The sequence below is a fragment of the Zosterops lateralis genome, assembly GCF_965231275.1.
Source record: "Zosterops lateralis genome assembly, chromosome: 1".
In the NCBI taxonomy this organism is placed as follows: Eukaryota; Metazoa; Chordata; class Aves; order Passeriformes; family Zosteropidae; genus Zosterops; species Zosterops lateralis.
Genome location: NC_139762.1, coordinates 20,166,464 through 20,189,876, shown reverse-complemented (window position 1 = coordinate 20,189,876; position 23,413 = coordinate 20,166,464).

Here is a 23,413-nt window from a genome sequence, read left to right as displayed (position 1 = left end):
TCTGGTATTGACAGTAAATTATCACTTCCATGGGAAAGATGAGTCATCACTGTGGGGCAGTAGCTGGTGAGGAAGGCCTGAGGTGAGGCTGTGAGAAGATTTTAAGCAAATTCGGGCTGTGGATCTCTTCACTTGGCTGCTATAAAATATCAGCTTCAGCCTACTGTCAGTATCCAATATCCCACAGCAGATTTCCAGACAACCTTACATACAACTCTAACAAGAACTTGCAAACTCTGAGGAGAAATCTCAGGTCATGGACTTCAGTGGAAAAATTATTTTTTGGACTACCTCACTGCTCAATATTTGTTTCCCTAATTTGCAGTGGTTCGGCTTTTTCCAATGGGTGCAGCTCCGGCCAGCCCTGCCGCCACTACATCCAGGGGCCACTTTGCCAGAGGCGTGGGCAAACTCGACAACGGTGCGGATAGTGCGCAGAATAGAAAGGCGGGACTCTCAAGGTGTGCAACCAAGGGATGCGTGGTCCCAAGGCAGCGTTCCGGAGAGAGACGCTGGCCTCAAGATGGCACGGCTTTTTATTAGGTGGGTTCAGGGGTGGGATTGCGTGGGACCAATCACAACCTTTTGCCAACGTATAATGAGGGATGCAGAACTTTTGAACCAATAACAAGTAACTTGGGGAGGAGGAATACATGATGAGGGGGTGGGGAAGTTATATAACTTAAAGATTGACACTTAACCGAAAGGTGGTAAATAACTATTATGGGATGGGGTTACCAGGACAACCAGGATTTTGGCGGGAAGGTTTGGGGGAAGGGGAGAAAGAGAGAAGGGGAGAAGGAGAGGGAAGGAGAGGCCATCTTAAACAATAGTAATAAATACAAAATTATAAAACACAAATTATAAAACCAAACTGGAGTGAAAACCCAACTGGAATTGAATTTAAGCACCACCACATCTCCCCCTTTTTTATTTTTTTGTGATGGCTTTTGGTAGTGTCTGCTTGGGGGATAGATGTTCTGTTCCGTGAGCCACCTCTCGTCATCAGTCTCCGGTGAAGAAGTCCTCTGGGTCAGGGTATTCCTCGTCTTCCCATGACGGGAGCTGCTGCATCTCGATCTTCTCGACGGGAGGAACACTGGCCCAGACGTTGTTCACGCTGAGTGACTCGTCGGATGATGCCAAATGCAATTCCAATTATAAGTAACAAAAACAAAACTAGAAGTCCAGTTTTTACAGCAGAATTCACCCAGCCTGAGAGTCCCCAGTTTCCAAACAATTGGTCAAACCAGTCCTTCTGGGGCTCTCAGTTGGTATCTGACTGGTCTCTCCTGTAACTTAAAATATAACAAAATAAATTAATTAACAAAAAGCCAGTGAGGAATGGGGAAGGAAGGAGTGGACCTCTCTTCCTCCGGACCAACGGGCTTCCTTTTTCTTCGCCAAGTGACATTTTTCACTTGATGATCTGATCCTTTGGAGGCCCTGGGAATGTAAGGTTTCACCCACTTGGCCGGCACCCATTTAAGTCCGGTGGGTGTCGATACGCAGGCGTACCCGCGACCCCAAGTGATTAAATCATGTGGACCTTCCATTCTCATGGTCTCCGGGTCCTTGACGAGAACTGGCGGTTTAGACTCTAATTTCAAATTTGGGTTCCCTCCAAAGTGCCTAATTATTGGGGGATTCATCAATTCAAATGAACAATTTAGGAAATTAATTGTGTGCAAGGCCCTGGCTAATCGAATTTGGGGTGACTCCAACTTCAGAATTTGTCCCTGTTGATTGAGGACTCTTTTGATGTTTTGGTGTGTCCTCTCCACCATTGCTTGGCCTGTCGGGGAATAGGGGATGCCAGTCTTGTGTTCTACTCCCCATTGCTGGAGGAAGTTGCGGAACTCCTTGGAAATATAGCTTGGCCCGTTATCCGATTTGATGACCTTAGGGATGCCTAGGAAAGAGAAGGCTTGGAGGAGATGTTTAATGACATCCCCTGCTTTCTCCCCTGTGTGGGCGGAGGCATAAACTGCTCCAGAAAAAGTGTCCACAGACACATGGATGTACTTCAGCCTCCCAAACTGAGGGACATGAGTAACGTCCATCTGCCATACCTCGTTGCTGCTCAGCCCTCGGGGGTTCACCCCGGCATGCAGGGTTGGGACTGCATGTCGCTGGCAGCTGGGACACGTCGCCACAATGGCCTTGGCCTGATCTCGGGTTAGTTTGAACCCTCGGACCAAACCTGGCACATTCTGATGGAACAGTTGGTGGCTGAGCTTTGCCTGCTGGAAAACGTCAGGCAGCAGGGCCTTCGCGACAGGGGCAGCAAGAGCATCAGCCCTCCTGTTTCCCTCCGCTATGAACCCCGGCAAATCCGTGTGCGACCTGGTGTGCATCACGTAAAACGGTTGCTCTCGGTGGGAGATTAGCCTTATCAGCTTCGAGAGCAACTTAAACAGAGCAATGTTAGTCACTTCTTGGAGAACTGAGTTCTCCGCTCTGGACACTACACCTGCAACGTAACTCGAATCGGTTACCAAATTAAATGGTTCAGAGAACCTTTCGAAGGCCCTGACGACTGCGGCCAACTCAGCAATCTGAGGGGATCCTTCCACCACAGCAACGTCAGACTCCCACTGCTGAGTCTGAGGATCTTTCCAAGTCACCACTGACTTGTGGGACCCTCCGGACGCGTCTGTGAAAACTGTCAAGGCATCGAGCGGTCTTTTGCTCTGAACACTCCTTAAATTTAATTTAAATTGAGCATCCGAATTAAAAATTTTGTGGGCAGGCCGATGGATTGAAATTTGACCAGTGTAACTGTCCAGGGTAAACTGAAGTGCTTCGTTCTCTTGAAGCAAGTGCTCTAACATTGCCTTTGAAATTTGGCCCGAATTCAACCGAATTGGTACGTGGATCACCTCAAAGTCGCAACCAGCCAGTTCTCTAATTCGGACTCTGGCTTTCCGAATCAATTCAGCCATCAACTCCTGTGGGCGTGTCATCCTCTTGGACCTGTGATGGCTGAGAAAGACCCATTCTATAATAAGAAGAGGATCTCTCCCGCCTCGGTCCTTCCGGGGTATGCTGGTCACCCCGTTGTCCCATTGGAATATCATTCCATGGAGGTGCGGCAGATTCCCTAGAATGACAAATCGGAAAGGCAAATCAGCATGGCATCGATTTGCCTGTCTGGTGGACATCAACTCTTGAACCTTTTCCAGTGCTTTCTGTGCCTCCGGGGTGAGTGACCTAGGGGAACTCAGCCCCTCTCCCCCTTTCAATAAACTGAAAAGAGGTGCTAGGTCCTCGGTAGTGAGACCCAGCCAAGGCCTCACCCAGTTCAAAGCCCCACACAGCTGGTGCACATCCGCTAAGGTCTCAATTTTGGTTCTGATTGCCAATTTTTGCGGAACAACGGTCCGCTTATTAATTTCGAGGCCAAGATATTTCCAAGGTGGCATCTTTTGAATTTTCGCTTCCTGCAACTCAAACCCTGCAGCAACCAGTGCAGCCACTGTCAGGTCAAGCGCATGCGTCAACAGGTCGTCGTTGGGGGCGCACACGAGCACATCATCCTTATAAGGAAAGATGATGGCCTGGTGTGCAGCTGCACGCACGGGGGTCAGCAAGGAAGACACGTACCACTGGCAAATGGCAGGAGAATTTTTGACTCCTTGGGGAAGAACCCTCCAGTGATACCTCTTCCTCGGGGCCTCTCGGTTGATGTTAGGAACTGAGAACGCAAACCGCGGAGCATCGTCGGGGTGAAGAGGAATTTGGAAGAAACAATCTTTGATGTCAATCACGGCCAAATTGTAATTTTGGGGCAACATGGCTGGGGAAGGCATCCCTGGTTGGAGAGAGCCCATGTCCTCGATGACCTCGTTAATTTGTCTGAGGTCTTGGAGAAGCCTCCATCGGGTCTTGTCCGATTTCCGTATTACAAACACCGGGGTGTTCCAAGGAGAGGTAGTCTCCTCTATGTGACCCTTCCGGAGTTGCTCTTCCACGAGCTCATTCAGCGCCTTTAACTTTTCCTTAGAAAGCGGCCACTGCTCCACCCAAACTGGAGAATCCGTTTTCCAATTCAGTTTTTGGGTGGGGCGCAGTTCAGTGACCGCAGCCTGAAAATTTTGTGGAGGGTCAGGGAATTCAATCGTTGCCCCCCACTGGGCCAGGACATCTCTCCCCCACAGGGGTGCTTTGTAATTCAAAACAAAGGGCTGTATGTTCGCCAATTGCCCATTGGACCCCTTAATTTGCACCATGTGCTTTGATTTCTTTGCCAATTGAAGGCCTCCAACACCCTCAACTTGCTCCACCACTGTCTGCAACGGCCAACGTGACGGCCATAGGTGTTCCGGGATCACCGTTACGTCCGCCCCCGAGTCAAGGAGACCTTTAATGATGGTGGTCTCCCCGCCCACCCTTAATTTGCACACCTCCTCAGGTCTGTCATGTGTAATGTACACGACCGTGCTTATCTGGGGGTGGCAGGTCTTGCAGTCGCCCTCGGGACACACCCTCTCAGGGAGTGATGGTATTGCCTGGGCGACTATCTGTCCCTTTGACAGATAAATGGGTGGAGTCGTGCAGCGAAGCCAGAGTTCAAACCACTCGGGATCCGCAGGAGTGGTTTGGGGAACAATCTCGATCTCCGGCGGGGTATGTTTACAATCCCCCACGACTACATATGTTGTGCCAATTTTGTGCCAGGTACCTCTATTTCTAGATACCGCCACGCGGTGCCATTCATCATCACGGATCCACAGGGCATCAGACAACTGAAGATGAAAGGGCACTCCTTCGCTTGTGGTCGTCAAGGACTTTCCTGTGAAAGGAACAGGCACATTTGGGTCAGAATCGTCAGGTGAAAGACTCCTCAAAGGGGAGCCTCTTGTCTCGTCCAGTAAATTCCCTCTCAGAGGGCTCCTCTGCTGCCTCTGGGAAGAAAAAGTCAAGTCCGTTAAAATGTCATGTCCGGTACAACTCAAATCATCATTCCCCATTCCTCCTCCCCCGGCTTGGGCCACCCGATTGGGGTCATCGCACTGGGTGGCTCCGCGCTCCCTTATTCGTTTTTTTGTTGGGAGCGTCCTCCCCTCCCATTTCCTCCTCCTCCCTCTTTCCGTTGTTTAAATTCCTGAAACTCCCGTCTCAGGGGACAAGCCTGCCACCAGTGTCCTTGCTTGCCACATAAGGCGCAAGCCTTGTCAGCTGAATTTCCAGATGGACGCCTCCCTTTTGGTACCACGGCCGCGTTGTCCTGATGGCAGGTTGGGGTCTCTGTGGTTGCTGCATTCACGGTTTTCCGTCGCTGTTCCGGCCTTTCAGGTTTTGCTGATGTCATCAGGGGGACTACCTCAGTTACCACCTCGACATAGTCCTGTAATGTCGGCTTGGGAATCCGTGGAAGGGTCAGCATGGCCTGTTTGCAGACTTCGTTGGCGTGCCTGAACGCCAGCAACGTGACCAGCCTCTCCCTTGCCACTTCGTCCTCTTCCTGCTGCTCTATGGCTACCGTTAGCCTTTCCACAAACAGCAGGAAGTTTTCCTGAGGTCCCTGAAAAACATCTGAATAGGATTCCATGGGGCCGGAAGGCCGCATGGTGGAAAACACTTTCACAGCAACACGAGCAATTTGCTTTAACAACGGCTTTGGGAGGCTTTCAGCTTGCTTCTGGGGCATCTCCCATTCACCCTCACCCATCACATGCGACAGCGTGATCATGTTCCCTTCATTGTCCACAGCTGTGTCAGGGTCATTTGACCATCCTGGGAGAGCGTCCTGCAAGTGCCTTTTCCAGGTTGCAAACCAGAGCTGATACTCAGTTCTGGAATGCAAGCACCTGAAAAGGTACTTGATGTCATGTGGGACAACCTCACTCCCGGTAACTTGGCCATCTAACAAACCAAGGAAGTACGGACTCATGCGGCCGTACTCCTTGAGGGCCTTCATGAGTTCCCTGACAACATTCTGGGACAACTGCTGCCACTTTGCCTCCTCATGCCCTCCCCTACCCCTCCTGTAGGTAACTGGAGCGATAGAAGGGACATGGGGACCATCACTTCCTGGATCCCACCCCTCCCCCTCCTTGCCCCAAGCGTGGGAACCGAAAGAAGGGGCGTGGGAACCGGGAGGCAGTGGGCGGGACTTGGGCGTCACCAAGGGGAGTGGCTTGCGACGGGAGGGGGGCGTGCCAGGGTCTGGGAAAGACACGCCTTCGGAGGAGTGGTTTTGGGAGGAGACTTGGGAGGAGCGGCAGGTGGGGGGGTCATAGGAAGGGGTTTCAGAACAGTGACAGCCTCGGGGAAGGGTGGAAGGGGACGGAAAAGGGTCGGTGGGAGAAAACTTGGGGGACGGGGAAGGGGAAGGGAACGGGAGCGGGGCCATGGCGGCGGCGGCGAGCGGCGCCTCCGGCAGCGGGCTAGCGGGCAGGGCGGACAAAGAGAACGACCGCGCCATGCGGCCGCCGCCATTCCGAGCCTCTGCCGCGCGAGCGCTGCGTGCCAGCGCCTCTGCCGCATGGCTGCCACGCGGTTCTCCCGCGTGGGCACCGCGTGCGCATTCCACGCGCGCGCCGCGCGCGCCTTCCGCGTGGACGCCGCATGCGTTTGTCGCATGGGCGGCGCATGCGTATTCCGCATCGGCGCCGGGGTCTCCTTCCGCATGGAAGCCGCATGCGCCTGTCGCATGGGCGGCACGTGCCCCTGCCTCATGGACACCGCGTGCGTTTGCCGCATGGACGCCGCATGCCCGTGCCACGCGGTCGCCATGCGGTTCTTCCGCATGGACGCCTGCCACGCGGTCGCCGCGCGGCTCCGCGCCTGCCGCGCGGGCGCCGAGCGGCTTTTCCCCCGCGCCCCCTGCGCGGGCGCCGAGCGGCTCCGCGCCGGCGCCTCCCGCGCCCCCCGCGCGGGCGCCGAGCGGCTCCGCGCGGGCATTCTGTGTGCATTCTTCTACATTAACACTGAACCGAACTCGGGGTTTGTTTAGGGAGGTTTGGGGAAGGGAAAATTCCTCGAGAGCGTGGCCAGTGCTCTGTCGGAGGTCCCGGGCAGACTGCCCTGTCTGTCCCGGGCGGGGGGAGGGCGTCCTGAGAGCGCCAGGGCTGGCGGGCTGGGTTATGCCCGCTGCGCCTCTGAGGATGCCACAGCGGGGAGAAGGGGAGGGGGACACAGAGCGGGAAGAACAGGGGGAAACAGAGCTTTCTCCGGGAGACTGCTCTTTCTGCACTCCTTTCATGTTTATCACGGCAGTTTGAATTTGCCGCGACCAGAACAGGTATTTCGCCGCATTTTTGTCTCCAGCGGCAGCTAATTTGGTAAGTTTTAAGATGACAGGGCTCCAATATCGGAGGTCCGTCACAACTTCCGGGTTCGTTCCGGGGAAATGCAAATAGAGCGTGCGCACAAACTGCTTCAGTTCTCCTTTAGAAAACTTAAGATTATTAAAACTCAGAACTCCAACAAAACAACGAAAAACGCCTTTCTGTTCTGCCGAGAGCCTGGCACCCATTCTCCACTTCCAAACCGTTCCGCAACACAAAATAAACTAAAAACCGAATTCCAGCACAAAAAACTCCGGTCGGCAACTCCCCGCCGCTGCCTCCCCCCCCGGAGGTGCCGCGTAAAACAAAAAACCCGCTTTAAACCCCGTCTGTGCCCGTGCGCAGACAAAAAGCGGGGGTTCCGCGCCTCCCGCGGTCCCGGTCCCGACCGGGATTCGAACCTACGTCTCCCGCGCCCGGGCCGGCAAAAAAACGAGCACGGCGCCGCTCCCGCGATCCCGCGAACCCGGTCCCCCGACCGGGATTCGAACTCGGGTCGCCGCGGCGAAAGCGCAGAGCTCTAACCACTACACCACGGGCTCAGCCGTGTCGCTCCTGCCTCGCGGCTTCCCGATACCTGCCGCGGCGCGCCCGTGTCGCTCCCCCCGATCCCGAGCGAGCTGCTTCCCGCTCAGAGCCGCGAAAACTTAAAACATAAAACAACAAAACGAAATAAAAACAGGTACCGAAAGTAAAACCCGAGAGAGGAAAACACCCCCCCCCCGGGCGCCGCGCGGCTGGTCCCCCCAGGACAGTCTCTCCTGGGCTGGACCCCCTTTTTGGGTAGGGTGAGGGCAAGGGGCTCACACGCTTACCCGTCCCTGGTTCCTGCGTGGGTACAGCGGTTTGGTCTGGGATCCGATCCGCACTGAAAAGGACTTTGCTGGGTGCTGCAAAGCTATCCTTTTCTTCCTCCCGGGAGCGCAACTGACCACCAGGAGGCGTGACGACAATGAAAAATCCTTAAAAGGTCCCGATGGACCGGATTCGATCGCGACGCCCTCAAACCGCGTGCGCCGCGTCAGTGCCGCCGCCGTCGAGTTGCCAGATGTTCGCCCACACGTGACAGCCCCACGTTGGGCGCCAGCTTGCAGTGGTTCGGCTTTTTCCAATGGGTGCAGCTCCGGCCAGCCCTGCCACCACTACATCCAGGGGCCACTTTGCCAGAGGCGTGGGCAAACTCGACAACGGTGCGGATAGTGCGCAGAATAGAAAGGCGGGACTCTCAAGGTGTGCAACCAAGGGATGCGTGGTCCCAAGGCAGCGTTCCGGAGAGAGACGCTGGCCTCAAGATGGCACGGCTTTTTATTAGGTGGGTTCAGGGGTGGGATTGCGTGGGACCAATCACAACCTTTTGCCAACGTATAATGAGGGATGCAGAACTTTTGAACCAATAACAAGTAACTTGGGGAGGAGGAATACATGATGAGGGGGTGGGGAAGTTATATAACTTAAAGATTGACACTTAACCGAAAGGTGGTAAATAACTATTATGGGATGGGGTTACCAGGACAACCAGGATTTTGGCGGGAAGGTTTGGGGGAAGGGGAGAAAGAGAGAAGGGGAGAAGGAGAGGGAAGGAGAGGCCATCTTAAACAATAGTAATAAATACAAAATTATAAAACACAAATTATAAAACCAAACTGGAGTGAAAACCCAACTGGAATTGAATTTAAGCACCACCACACTAATTCAAGGTAATATTACAAGATTTCCTTTTCAGTACTAGCTATCAGCAATTTCAATAAGTCAAACCTGATTTAATACCCTGATGGACTCAAATGGAAACATTTATCATGTCTGTTACTATGACAGTAATATGCCTATATATAGGAAAAAACCTGACTGTTTGCTTACCTTCAGTTTTATCACCACCACAGGAGATCTCTCCTGTCCCAGGTTGTGCCTCTTGTGTGAAAGGCCAAACAAGAGATTGGATACATGAAAATTTTAAAATGCTAAAACACGCTCCTCCAAGAGCTTTCAAGACACAGTGTTCTCCATTGTAATGGTTAGTGAAGTGCAGTCTTGAAAATACCAGATCTGGCATCTGTCATGAAGAAGAACGTTGCAGGCAGGAATCCAGTTCCACACCACTGATTTTTATGATACTACAAAGACAAAAGTCTTCTCAGGTTATACTTACTCTTGTTAAGAATGAGGTATTAATAGAAATAAGTCTTTATCTATGATATTTTTAACTTATTTTCTGATCCAATTTTGATGTTGTCATATAAGAGATAAAGCATTTCTTTCTACTCCCAAGTTGCAGTGGTCAGTCTGAATATTTTCTCTGCTTCTGAGACTTGTGGCCATTAAAGCCTGCCAGTAGGTATCACAGAGCTCATCTGTTAGAAAGCCCTTTCAAAGGCATCAGATCCTCCTGTTCTTGTGCTAAGGAGGATCAGTCCTATGCACTCAGAAGGCAAGTAGATACCCACAAAAGTGACAACCACCTACAAAACCTACTCCACTGAAGTAGCAAGTTAAAAATTTTTCATCACAAGGCTATTTCTTAGTTCCAGATATCTCATAAATATTCATATTTACTTCTTCAAATTTTAATTTGATCACAGTGCTCATTTCCTTCAGCTAGGTGCATCAAATGATTTAGTGCTCATATCTCTGCTACAAAGGGTCTCATACACAGCAGTCTGGAGTACAAAGCTATAGTTTTCTTTATTCCTAACTCTCATAATTTTAAAACTCTTTTCCCTTGGTTTAGCAAATCTTGCAGGTCACTCAATGCAATATATTTAACCTAATGTAAGACATGACCTTGTTTTAGAAAAAATTAATATAGAGCTTTAAAATGCTTCTTAGATTCTTGTGCTTGTTGTGTGACAGATTTCAATGCTTGCTTAGCAAAATTATTAAATGCAATTTATGTTTGTCATAGCTTAATATTCAAGCAAGCTTCACAAACAATATTTAAAAAAAAAATGTTCAGTAGTACACAGATCAATCTTGGAGATGGATAAAAGATGTTACAGAAAGTGAAAGGTGCCCCTAAAACCAATAACACTCTAGCACTCTACCTCGCTCATTGGCCTTCTGCAAGTTTGAGTTAGTCTTTAGAAGATATGACCCCTACCACTTTAAGGTAAAAAAAAAAAAAAGGGATGATATTTAACTCTTCCAGTTTAAGATATGTCTTTTTTTTTTCTTTTTTATGTCAAATATTGTATGCTCAACACTTTTTAAAATTGGAGGTGGCATACTGATGTCTCTGGTATGTGACTGGTCCTGAACAAAAAATGAAAACTCAGCTATTTCCCAAAGCAAAGTAATTTTATAGGTTCTGAAAGTTCCCACAAGTGATGACTGGTTCACTTATAAGATTGCCAATGGGATGGGCTACAGTTCATCTACAGAGGGAATGTCATATGCCATAATTCATTATAATATTCATTCTAGGTGAAGCGAAGCAGCCAGGTAAGGAAGAACAATGTCAAGTCCTTGGAGGCAGCAGGCAGTTTCTCCTCTGGTGTTCATTGTAACAGGGTTTCCTCACAGAATGGCTCCTTCTGCAACAGTGACAAAATCCGTGAAAATTAAAACCACTGAGGCTGTACATTTCATGTCTACTGCATTTACCCTTTATGTAGCTATGACCTGGGCGCATTTTGTATCATTACACTAGAAAGCATTGAAGTAGCTATGTGCAACTAAATTTTCCAAGTATTTGTATAATGGGACTTGTAAAACACTATATGGCAAAATGACCATCAGTCCAGAAGCATCTTTACTGTCCTCCCAACCAAAATGTGAATATTTGCCCTGTGGCAAATATATGTACCTCATTTTTCCCTTTCTAAAAGCCTCCTCAGTACTTGCAAATCTGTTCCCTTTCTGGAAGTTTCTTTGTTGAAGTACACAGTCTTCCCATGTCTTCGCTATCTGTCGTTGCAATCCTGCTAGAGAAAATACAGACTGCAACATCATCCCACAAAATATCCTTCCCTGAGCTGACTCTTAGTCCAGGCATGTGTACTCAGGCTTTGAAAATGCATCTACTCTACTTTTTTCTTAGATGTTTTGCTAAAACACAATCCAATAAATCAAACCTAATTCATATCTGACATTAGAGAAATAACTTTAATGAAATTTTCTGTACGGCAGATTATTGACTTTTTTTTTCCCTAGAGCCCTTTGAAAGTGTCTGCAAAAGCATTCTGATAACCTGTCTTATACTGTTAGCTCATAAGCAATAGGTGGAGTGTGCTTTACCTAATTTCTCCTTAGCAGTATTTGAAACTCTTCAGGAACAGAATGCGGACCTTTATCTGAAATAATCTGATCAGATAACTCATAAGCAGCAAAAGGCTATGTCTCAGCTCACCTCAGCAGCTGAAGTACTTAACAAGTGGATTGTGCTTGGCCACTCCAAACTCAGTTAGGCAATCTCAGGTGAGAAGAAGCAGGTTCTAATCTATTTGGTAATTCCTAAATAATACATTCAAGTATGGTGCTCAAGTATGGTCAAGATATCTCTGTAAATACAAGCAATTCACCATGGTCAATATACTGCTAAAAAATTAAAACAATATGATTGTTTGTTTTCAAAGTACAAAATATTCTAACTCAACCAGCATCTTAACATATTAAAATTCGTATAACTACAGTGAAGAATCTCTTTTGCCACTTAATATGATGGTGAGAACAAAGTATGTGTGTTTAAATCTAAGGCACAAACAATCTGTACACCTGTCATATCTGCTTCAGATGGAGAAAGGATCCCTTAAAGTGCAGTAAATAGTCTAATCTCCATGTCTGAGGTAGCGGTTTTACCTCAGCATTACTGTATTCAACAGACCATTTTGTTATCATATTCAGACTGACACTTCTTAAGGATCATAAAAACACAAAGTCCTTAAATAAACATTTAACTTTGACAATTTGTAAATTATCTCTACTATACTGACAGATAGTCTTTCTTCCCATATAATGAATGGTAAAGAAAACTTTTCAAAATGTGAAAAGTGAGCTTTAATTTCAAATCAAATAGTGCAGCTTGTTCCCTGGTTGACCAGCTGTCTGCTCTCAGGCTCTCACAATGACTAAGAAAAATATTTTCTCACTTTTTCCACAGAAATCAACTCCAGAGGGAAAGGAGCTCTTGGGATTTGTAAAAGATTGGTAGTCTGTGCCACTTTCCTCTCAGTTATCTTATTAAATAAAATCAACCTTAAATACGACTACTAAGATTTGCTGGAAGCAATTATCCTTGAATTTTAAAAGCAGATATTTCTATATTTTCACCTTAGACCACTAGTAAGATGCAAAGATTTTGTGTAATAGAAATTAACCAGGTAATGACTATTCATAATTATACTGATGATTTCAAAGGGGAGAGCTGTGGCACTTATATAAAGATGAATTTTAGTGGTTTTGTTGAAAATGATAAAGGAAAGACTGGAGTTTAAAAATGTAATGGCCTAATGAACCATAAGCTGATAATGAATAGAGAGAAATATAATTTATAACTCATATGAATTGTTTCTCTTTATTAATTAATTTTCATATATATATATATGAGACACAATTTGATAAAATCAGAGTATCTTTTTATTAACTAGAAAAACTATTTTTCTAATTATAAATCATATTTCATGAGAAAAACTATTTTAACTAAGTAAAATATGTGAGAACATGTGTACTCAAGGTTAAGTATAGATTATGTTGTAATTTAATGTATAATGTAATATTTTGCAAATGGAAGAAAGCCAATGAAATATTACATCCCAAATTTATTGTTGGGTCAGCAGTATTATAGGTATTTGGTGAAACATATTGATTACTCTATAATTAAGCTGATTTGAAATGAAAATTATTTTAAAAACAACATTTAGAACTTTTCTATGGGATGATACCACATCACCTGTCATTCATTTCATTTCCCACTCATCTCCAGCAGTGCTGAAAAAGTTGACCTTTTTTTTGCAACTGAGATATATATTAAAAACAAATATGATCTCTGTACTTGTTGTACTCCATACTGAAAATGCAACTACAAAACCAGCCATGGTTAAAAAGTTGGGGATTTAACAAAGCTTCAGAGTTAAATCTATGTAGTTAGCAAAATCGCACGGAAGATCACGCGATGTACGAGGAGAATAGGATCCTCCTCCTTTCCATGCTGCTGCCCCGTAACCTTGCTGTCTATCTCCTTCCGAGAGTCACGTGGGGGCACCGAGGTCACTTAAGCAGGTGCCCGTGGGAAATAAATCGCATTCCACCGTTCATCATATTGGTGTCACACGTGGTTTGTCCGGCCAGTTTGTACGTTTGCCATGGCCCCCGATTTACCAGGTCGCCAGCCTCACACCAGAGGCAACAAATCTACTAGATTATCTTCCTGGAGGGAGGGGAGGTAGTTGCTGATGTTTCTAAGACTTCAGGCTTTATAAAGTTCTGTAAAGAATTTTGCCACTTAAATGGGATCACCTTTTTTTTCAAATAGATATTATCAAGAAAATGGGCTGGAACAGGGTAGTTACGACATCTCTTAGGCTATACCTATGTCAGGAAATTACACACAGCCAGAATTTTATCTCTGGCACTAAGACCAGGCAAAGCAGAATTATCTTTGGAGATCTGGGACAAGTTTTCATTCTACAGATGATTGTCTTTGTCCAAACCACCTTTCAGAACCACGACACCCACACATGAGACCACACTAACAGCTTATTAGTATAGACAACAGAATCCTGGTATCCTGGTATTCAGAATACTCTGGCCCCAGAGCATTGCCTGCTGCTGTTTAATTTATCAATACATAGCATTACATCCTGGAATCAAATCTGTGAAGTTTCTTGTTATATGTCATTTTATGTGCTTTTTTTCTGTCTTCTTTTTGATATTAATAGAGCCAAACTATTCTAGACAAGCTGCTGAGCTATACCTCCTCAAATGAAAGAAAAAGTTAGAAAGCATAATGCTGATCCAAGAGTTTAAATGGGCATTAGATATCCATTATCCTTGTGCCATTGATGGTACCTCTGACCACTTTCTGTTCTAAGGATAAGAATCTGAGGAGAAGTTGTTTGGAAGAAATTAATTATTCCTTTATTCTTATTTTGCTTATATTGTCATGCCCTGGCAGACCAACAGGCAAACCTCATCCTAGAGAGCATCAAAGATAACCAGATAATCAAAGTGAGTGGTTATCCAGTGATGGTGTGGCTTCAACTTGAGCCGTGTCTGGTTCTGGGCCTCACAATACAAGAAGAATGTGAAAGTCCTTCAACATGTCCAGAGGAGGGCAACAAAGGGGAAAGGACTGGGAGGAACGTCCTGAGGAGCAGTGGGGACTTTGGGCTCGTCTAGTTTGGAGAAAAGGAGTATGAGGGGTTGCTCATATGGCCATGCTCTTTTTGTTCTCTAGAGCTTCTTGAGGAGGGAAAGTGGAGAGGCAGGTGCTCATCTCTTCTCCCTGGTGTCCAGAGATGGGACACATGGGTATGGTTTCAAAGGTGCACCAGTGAATGTTTCTACTAGACATCAGGAGGCATTTCTTTACTGGAAGGGTGATCAAACAGTGGAACAGGCTTCCTAGAGATCTGGTTGATACCTCCAGTCTGTCAGTGTTTAAGAAGAATTTGGAGAATACAGTTAACAGGGTGCTTTAACTTTCGGTCAGCCCTGAATTGCTCAGGCAGTCGGACAAAATGGTCTTTATAGGTCCCTTCCAACTGAAATAGTCTGTTCTATTCTATTCAGTTCAGATTTCTTATGCCATTCCATCTCCTTTTTACTGCTGTTTGGAGAACACTCTGCTGGTGCTATGCTTTGAGACCAGGCAGCTTAGCAGGAGTCACCCCAAACTCAATCCTGTTGTCCAAATATAGGCACTGAAGGTCATCCAAGGGCATGATAGCCCCTCACAAAAAAAAGATTTCAGATCTTTGAGGCACCTCAAGGACACACTAGAGACCACTGTGTTTATGGAGTAGAACTGAGACCTTCAGATATTCAGATAACAGCAAAACATCAGGGCTTTTCATACAGTCTGAAGTGTTAAAACATGCTGCACAGAAAATTTCACGATTTTCACTGACTCATTAAATACAGCTCTACAGGTTTAGGTTCCAGAAAGTGGGATTAGGGTGAATAAAGTCTGGATATTCTGGGACTACTTAAAAATTTTTCTCAGTCATCTCAGTGATAGAATGTAATTTCACAGGGTTTTTTCCTTATGGCATTGTTTTCATTTTCCTAAATGTGGTCTTAATAAAACTGTAGAGAAGAGGAAGTCTCATGCTGGCATGTACCTGCTACATGCCTGCTTCATCGTCCCAGGAATTACTCAAGTCTGTCTATTCACCATGTGACACCTGAGGTGAAATGCACCCATTCTTGGAACATAACTGAGGAAACAGGTGCCTTGCCTCCAGCCCTGGCCTCAAAGTGTGTCTAAAAATAAAACTTTTCAATTAAATAAAATGAATAAATAAAAATAAATAAATAAAAAATAATGCTTCTCATTAAAAAAAAAGAGCAGGTCGAAGAATGCTATATGCTACAGAGATTACATACAGTCAACTCAGGAAATACAGGAAATAATGAACAACAGATCCTAATAACAGAATACTGAACATCCTGTTTTCTATACAGTGCTCAGCTGTCATTGCTTTATGCTGTACCATATTCAACAAAAATTCTATTACTACCAGGCTACAATTACTATAAACTAAATAATTAAATTCACATTCCAAATTGTCTGTGGAATGATAATCCAACATCTTAAATAAAGATGCTAAAATGGAATAGCATAGATAAACATTATACATCTGTTCTTTTTCCTTTTTCAAGCGTTTAATTCATATTTCATAGGATAATGCTGTAGCAGATAGGACTACTTCCTATTCAATAAATTGAGAAATCTGCTTAGCTATTATTTACACTGCAATATTTCCTATATGCCTTAGCATTGCTTATTTGTGACAGATTAAGGAAGTGCAAAAAAGAAGATAATGCAACATTTTCTCACATATAAATAATCAGCATACAACCTGAATGATGATAGCTAGAACTCATCTATAAGCATCCTATCCCATTCCAAATTTCTAGAGACAATCTTACAAAGAGAGAGACATTAAAACCACTCAAAATAGTGTTCAAAAGAGATGGATGGTGAAATAAAACAGATCAAAAGCCACCAAGAGTGAAGAATGGGAAGAAGCAGAGGCTTTCTCTGAACTAAAAGAAAGTGAGACTTGGAAGGAGACAGAAATCATGTAGATGGATTAGTAGCTTATCACATGATTTCTCAGTCAGTCTTTGCTTCTAACCAAGCAATACTTTGCTTTTAAGAGGCTGTGTGTCACTGGCAGCATTTGAAGAGCAAAAGCAGAAAGAAGGATATTTACCTTTTCATCTTGTTGGTCTGTTTGCTCACTGGTTTGTCTTAAGACAGACACATACCAGCTTTCAAGGGATAAGTACTCCCTTGTTTGCTGGAACCCAGTGTGAATCCTTCTGTGACAATTCTGAGTTTACAAATGACACAATGTCCAGAGGGGGACAAAATCTCATCTTCATGCATCAAATCAGCATCCAGTGTTCATCCACCTCAGAACAAATTGAGCCAACGTGCTCCCAGCTGCACCATCTCATACACTCAGGAAGCTGAGTTTCAGAGGGACCCATAGAGGGCTCAGTGGGAGACAAATTACAGAAGTTATTATATGCTTTATCAAAACTGGGACACTGATATAGACTCACTCCCTGATTCTGGGCATTGGCATAAAGCTGAAATGATTGCCAAAGACTGCTGAGTTCAGGTATAGGACAGCTTCAGAGTCCAGATCCTGCTGGGCTGGAATATTTTCTTTTTGTTTTGCCTTATGTGGTAGGGCTTGGTAGCTGCTGTGCCTGCTGCAAAGGTCAAAAGCACACAAGGACCTAAGGCTTGCTGAGGCAAACAAAGGGGAGAGGAAATGCATCTTGGACAGCTCTGTGAGAGGAAGACGTGTACATAACAAAAATAACAAAGTGTAATGATTTTTTTTCCAATTAAAAACACAAAATATATGGACTGTGATACATTGGAAATATTAGTAGAAAATGAGCACTAATGTGCCAGTAGTTCATAATATTCACAGAATCAGATAATAAGCAGAGTTGGAAGAGAACCACAAGTACCAACAAGTCCAACTCTCAGCCCTGCACAGCACCATCCCCAAAAGTCACACCATGCTGAGAGCATTGTCAGGCTTGGTGCTGTCACCACTTCCCTGGGGAGCTGTTCCAGTGCCCAATCACCCTCTGGGTGAAGAACATTTTCCAGATATCCAACATAAACCTCCCCTGACAGAACTTCCTGCTCTCTAAAAGTTCCCTCCTGTAGAGGAAATATTTTGTATTTAGTCCACGGAAACATCTGTCTCTGGACTACTAATCTTGAAACTGAAATTTTAATGGAAAATTTTGATTAGTTACCTACAGCTCGTGAAGCACCATTAGAGGCTGCATTCTGCATTACATCAGACAATCTTTCTCCCAAGAGTCATTTTTTTTTTTTTTTTTTTTTTTTTTGCCAGCCCTTCTAAAGTCAGTTTAAAGATATGGAACTTTATGTGCCAGTGGATTAATTTTCCAGAAAAAAACAGTGCTGGAAACTACTTGCAGTCATGCAGTAATTGTACTGCACACTATGTCTTCTAGTATTTTCTGGTCGTGTACAGTATTTTGTAGAATATTATAATACATCCTCTGATGAAAATTAGTCAATTGGTTTAGTCTGCATGTCCTTAAACACAGATAAAATGGTCATCACTGGCTCTCTTAACACACAATAAAATTAACAAAGCAGCTACACTGAGGCAAATAGTGTACACACATTTCTCAAAAGTTTGCAAGAAAGCCATAGAAGTTAAGCATCATTTAAGGAGAACAGTTTTAATGAGGAAAGCATTTCACTTTGGTAAAATGTATTTTACATAAATTGTGTAGTAATGGATGTTTGATAATTTCAATGTGTTATCATTCCCCATCAGTATTATTTTTTGTTCTTTCTGTAAGCCAGAACCCCAAGTTTGAGGCTTGGAGAACGCAATACCAATGCAAGAGGGGTGCAAAATGTTGAAGCTTATTTTCTAGGTGAACCTAAATATAAGGATTCAATCATCCTTACACTATTTTGAAATATCACAGGGGACCCTAATCCAAAATAAAATATTCCTTGCTGAGGAATAAAATGAGGCTGTGAGTGTGCAAAAAGAAACGTACAATAAAGTCTCTGTGATTATCTGAACCCCGCCTCTGGGCCCTGTGAAAACAATGATTGGCAGAAAGTACCTATCTGGGTCCAGCTGTTAAATGAAACATAAATTGCAGTAATCTTGTAACCATACACTCAGCATATATCTCAGAAATCAAAAGAAAGATCCTTCCCTTCTTTGGCCAAAACAATTTTCAATTGTCATTCTAACTGTAGCTTAGAAGTACTGTAGCAAACACTTTGAGAGGCCATTAACACTTCCTAGTAACATTTAAAACCAAAATAAACATCAGTAACACTTTTCTTGAAGGGCAAAAATGAACTAGCAAGGGTAAGAATAATTAGTTGAAAGATGTTCCACTGACGTTCTTTTCTATCCCACTGCAGTAAAACATTCTCCGCTCTCCTCTATTTCTACACTATAGCAACGTTTGCCACAACTTTACAGCTAGTCAAATGTATTCAGTGCTAGAAATTACATTACATTAAGCATGCAGTAGAGCAGCTATTGCAGTCACTATTGCTACAGCCCACAGAGTCAGGCATTCTAGTTGTCTTACTCTGGCAGAGTTGCTAATAGATTATGACTTTTTTTGATGGCAACCACTGTAGGAAGGACCCATTACCCCTGTATATTTTCCAGATCTCATGCAGACTAATTGTGCTTCTGCAGTGGAAACCAGCTGCCATTGAGAATACCATGTCTGTTTGAAAATGTTGCCGTAGCAGTGCTCTTTCATAAGGATGAGTAAACTCCTCTCACTAACTTGAGCTGTGCAGGAATAGAGGGATACTTATCCACCCAGGTCACACAGAGTTACTGTGCTGTAAGAAACACCATAGTGTGAGCACACCTTGCAGGGTGCTGGGTTTGCTGGGAAACCCACATAAAGCTAAGTTTTAAAGTACCTACACAGCATATAGTGCCCCAAATAACAAATTTGGAGTTAACTCAACTCGGCACTGTGCACTGATATACTTTTTAAATCCGGTTTCACAAAACATCCATTAATGTATCAGTGGTGACACAAGAATAATTATTTCACAAGTAGTGAAAAAGCTTGCAAATCTTGTGGTTGAGCTAAATATAGATAAATATGCTCAGTCCCTTCTTTTTCTGAAAATAATTGCTTTTGTTGTTAGGCTGGCAGACACACAAGTCAGAAACCATTACCCCAGGGATTCAGATGCACACTTGAAAACAAAACAGCACTGCTCAGACAGATTCATAACTTCAGAAGTATGCAAAGAAGGTCTCATCTTCATTCTGGACTAACTAAACAGAAATAGAAATAATGATTTAAATTGGTCAGTGTTTGTGAAGCTGTTTCTTTTTGTATGGCATCTAGAAGAATAAAGTTAAGGAATCTTCCTAAATCTTTATGCAAATTTGTGCAAAGTCAGTTTAGTCCAGATTTCCATGGAAATTCAAGCAAGTTACAAATGTAAATTTGGCTTCCTCTGAACCACTTATTTCTCAGGTTCCAATTTCAGGCTACGAGAGGCTGACAGTTCTGATCTACCAGCAAGAGGACTGTCTCTCAAATTACCTTCTCATAGAAGTCCACTGAAAAAAGATAAACGTAAATGTTTAATTTTAAATAAAATATTGTTGGAACCCTGGAGGCCAAAAATTTCAGGCTTTCTGATCTGAGAGGTGCTGACCCTCAGGCAAGCACCACATTTGACTTGAGGCCTTGGAACAGGCTTCTAAGATAAAATGATAGCATGGGGGTTCTGGGTGTATAGTTTGAGTGGTGTGTCATCTCACCAGGTGAAAAACTTAGATTTAAGATTTTAGTATATAGTAATGTGTGTGGGTCAAGATACAGGATTTTGGGCATTGACTAAGTCCTTCTTCTTCACCTTCTTCCTTCTTCTTCATAGGTTTAAGTGGTTTTCTGCAATTAGGTGAAAAAAGTCCACATTGCAGGCCTTAGGTAGTCATTATTGAGTGAAAAGTATAGATAATATAGATGTCATCTCATTGTTGAAGGATTATCACTTAAATGACCTAAGAAAGAGTTAGAAGCACTCCATTTTACCTCATTTTTCTAGCTTACTAAATTAAGCTCATGGCTCATGAGTCTGTAAATAGACAAGATATGATAAACAACCAAGTCCAAACTCAAAATCTACATTTCCCGTGTTATTCATCCTGACCTTAGCAAAAAAAAAAAAAATAAAATAAAATAAAAAAATAAAAAAACACACCATCAAACTGTAACAAAATATGAGGACTTGAATCCATTTCTTGCTGAGAATCTCAGTAAGTGTCTACTGTCTTTGGGAAAAGACATTGCTCTTTTCCTCCAAGGGGCACTCGCTCTTTCTGTTTAGTTATCAGTTTCATGCTTTATAAAAAAGCATCTAAGGATGCTTTTATCTCAGGGTTGATCTGTCTGAGTTAAGGTTGGCCAGACCTGAGGACAATCACAGTGAATCTCTTTGACTGAATCTGAAATGTTTGTGACTTCACTGCTTTTTGTTATCATTCAGCCTTCGTAGATAATTCTAAGACACCCTTAGGTAGATAATTCTGAGCTTGCTTCACTGGCATCAGAGATTGTTAGGTGTAGAAGTTCAGATTACCTTTGGTTCAGCTGGTATTTGATTGACACAGGAAATACACATTTAATTTTCCAGGTCTTTTCCTCATTGGTGCTTCCATGTTCTTTGTTCTGCTTCCATATACTGTCTCTATCTTGCACTTGCTCTTTTTAGGAATGTCAACAGAGTGACAAGAGGAATGTCAATATCTACCAGGTGTGGAGCATTCACATCTGTTTACAGTTTAGTGAAGGATGCTGCTAGTTCAGGATGTGATATGGCCACTAATTAAGTCATGAGTAATAAACGTTGGAGAACATAAAACCCCATAAATTATTAAAGCAGCAAAGATGTCTGCAGAAGATGTTTTCAGAGCATTAGCTCAAGTAGTGCAGCTTATTTCAAAACTGTAGAAACCCTTCTGGCTTTCTAAGTCTAGAAAGTGGCAATGGAAGTGTTTCTTTATAATATGTGATGTTTGGGCAATGGCATTTCTCTGCCTACTTTCTCCTTAAACAGAAGTCAAGCAGGTTCAGGTGCTGCATGTGGTGCAGGTTTCCTATCTAGGTAGTACCATTAAATAACATCAGACTTTAGTAACCATGCATCATATACTGCCACAGTGATTTAGCTTTGCTCTTCCAACACTGCACTACAAGACTGAAGTACTTTGCTCTGCACCTTTACTTTCATTTATTAGTTGAAGTGGTGAATGTTTAGGCTCTCTTATTTATGCATGAAACTGCATAAGTGATCCTGGGCAAAATAATGAACAAGACCTCTCCCTCACCACAGATGCTGCATTCCTGGGAGAATTTTTCAATATTTAGAACCCTTCAAACTCTCAGGAGGATCAGAGTCTATTTATTTTAAGAGAGAGCAGTCTCAGAGGGCAAATTGTAAACTGTGAAGATTAACAAGGAGTTTTTCAAAGGCATAAAGGGAAGTCAGATGCCTAACTTGCATTAAGAGTCAATAGGAGTTGAGCATTTAATCCCATTAGTGTCTTGGAAAAGCTGCTTCTGAAAAGAAACTTTTATGGTCTCATTGAATTTTCAAGGAGTAGTCTGAAAATTAGGGAGCAGACTTGAGTTTCAAGTTCCCTATATAACTAAACAACAGTCAAAGGACGGGGGGGTTTCAAGCTTTACAGCAGCTCAGAAAAATGTTGGCTATCTATGAGGTACTTTCACTCACCAGCTATCCTTCCCTAACCTACTAAACACCCCAGTACGTGATGGTTAACCTCCCTTTCATACAGCCATTGGTCACCAGTGATATTTCCCTCCCACTTACCAGCTGTTTCCCTTCTTTGATCATTGCCTTTTAATGAGAAAAAGGGCTTTTTCAGCTTTCTGGTCTTCTTTCACGAGTTTACCTTCAGCAGAATTCCTGCAAATGACCTTTCCTTATCACTTAGGTGCACTCTTTATTATTTTTACCTGTGTTCCCCCACAGCCCTCCATAACAAGGCTATCATACACAACACAAAGAGCCATCCATTTTGTACACACACCCAGACAAGCTCTTCCCATTATTCACAAAGCTTTCACAGCATTTCTTCATATTTACTTACTAAAGTTTAATCCACATGAGCTCATAGACCTCTCGTTTTTTATATAGTTATTGTTATTTAGAGTTCTGAACATAGAAGATACTTTTTTTCTGCCTTCTGCCTCACATCCCTTAGTGTACTAAGAATATAAGTACCACTTTCTCTGACAGTCTCTGCTTGGGAGCGAAAGCTGGAAACAGATTGCATAGAGATTAATCATCTAAATTTTTCATTTCAAGGAGAGGGAAAGAGGACATACCTTCATGACCTACTTTTTTTCCTGCAACTACCATCGATTTTCTCTAGTGTAATAAAGAAAAAGGCTTAGGGATTCTGAGATATGAGCTTTGGTTGAATCCTGCACTTTGGTGGAGTGAGACACACAGCACCAAGCATAGTGCCCAGCTGAAGCGTGGTGCTGCAGTTGCTGGAAAGCCCAGGAGCAGTCTCTAGGCAGCAGAGCATGCCCTTTAAGGCCAATCACTCTATCAGGTTTCATATACTCAGCACCAGAGACATTTGTCAACAAAAAGCAGCAGGGAGAAAATTATATATCTCGGAGCTGGAAACCTCCCCATACACTCAGCGAATGGAACAGTTCAAGACTAAGGTGTGTGGCTGCAAAAGCAATGTCCCAGAACTTATCACCATATTTTCCACTCCACTTCCTGTCTGCTGCGTATTCCATTGATGGAACATCCATGGTTGTTGCACGGTTTGCAGGCTGACACATGGTGCTTGGCCAGCCCTCCCTGTGCAGGAACATTTCCTTTTGTTGGTAACTATGTC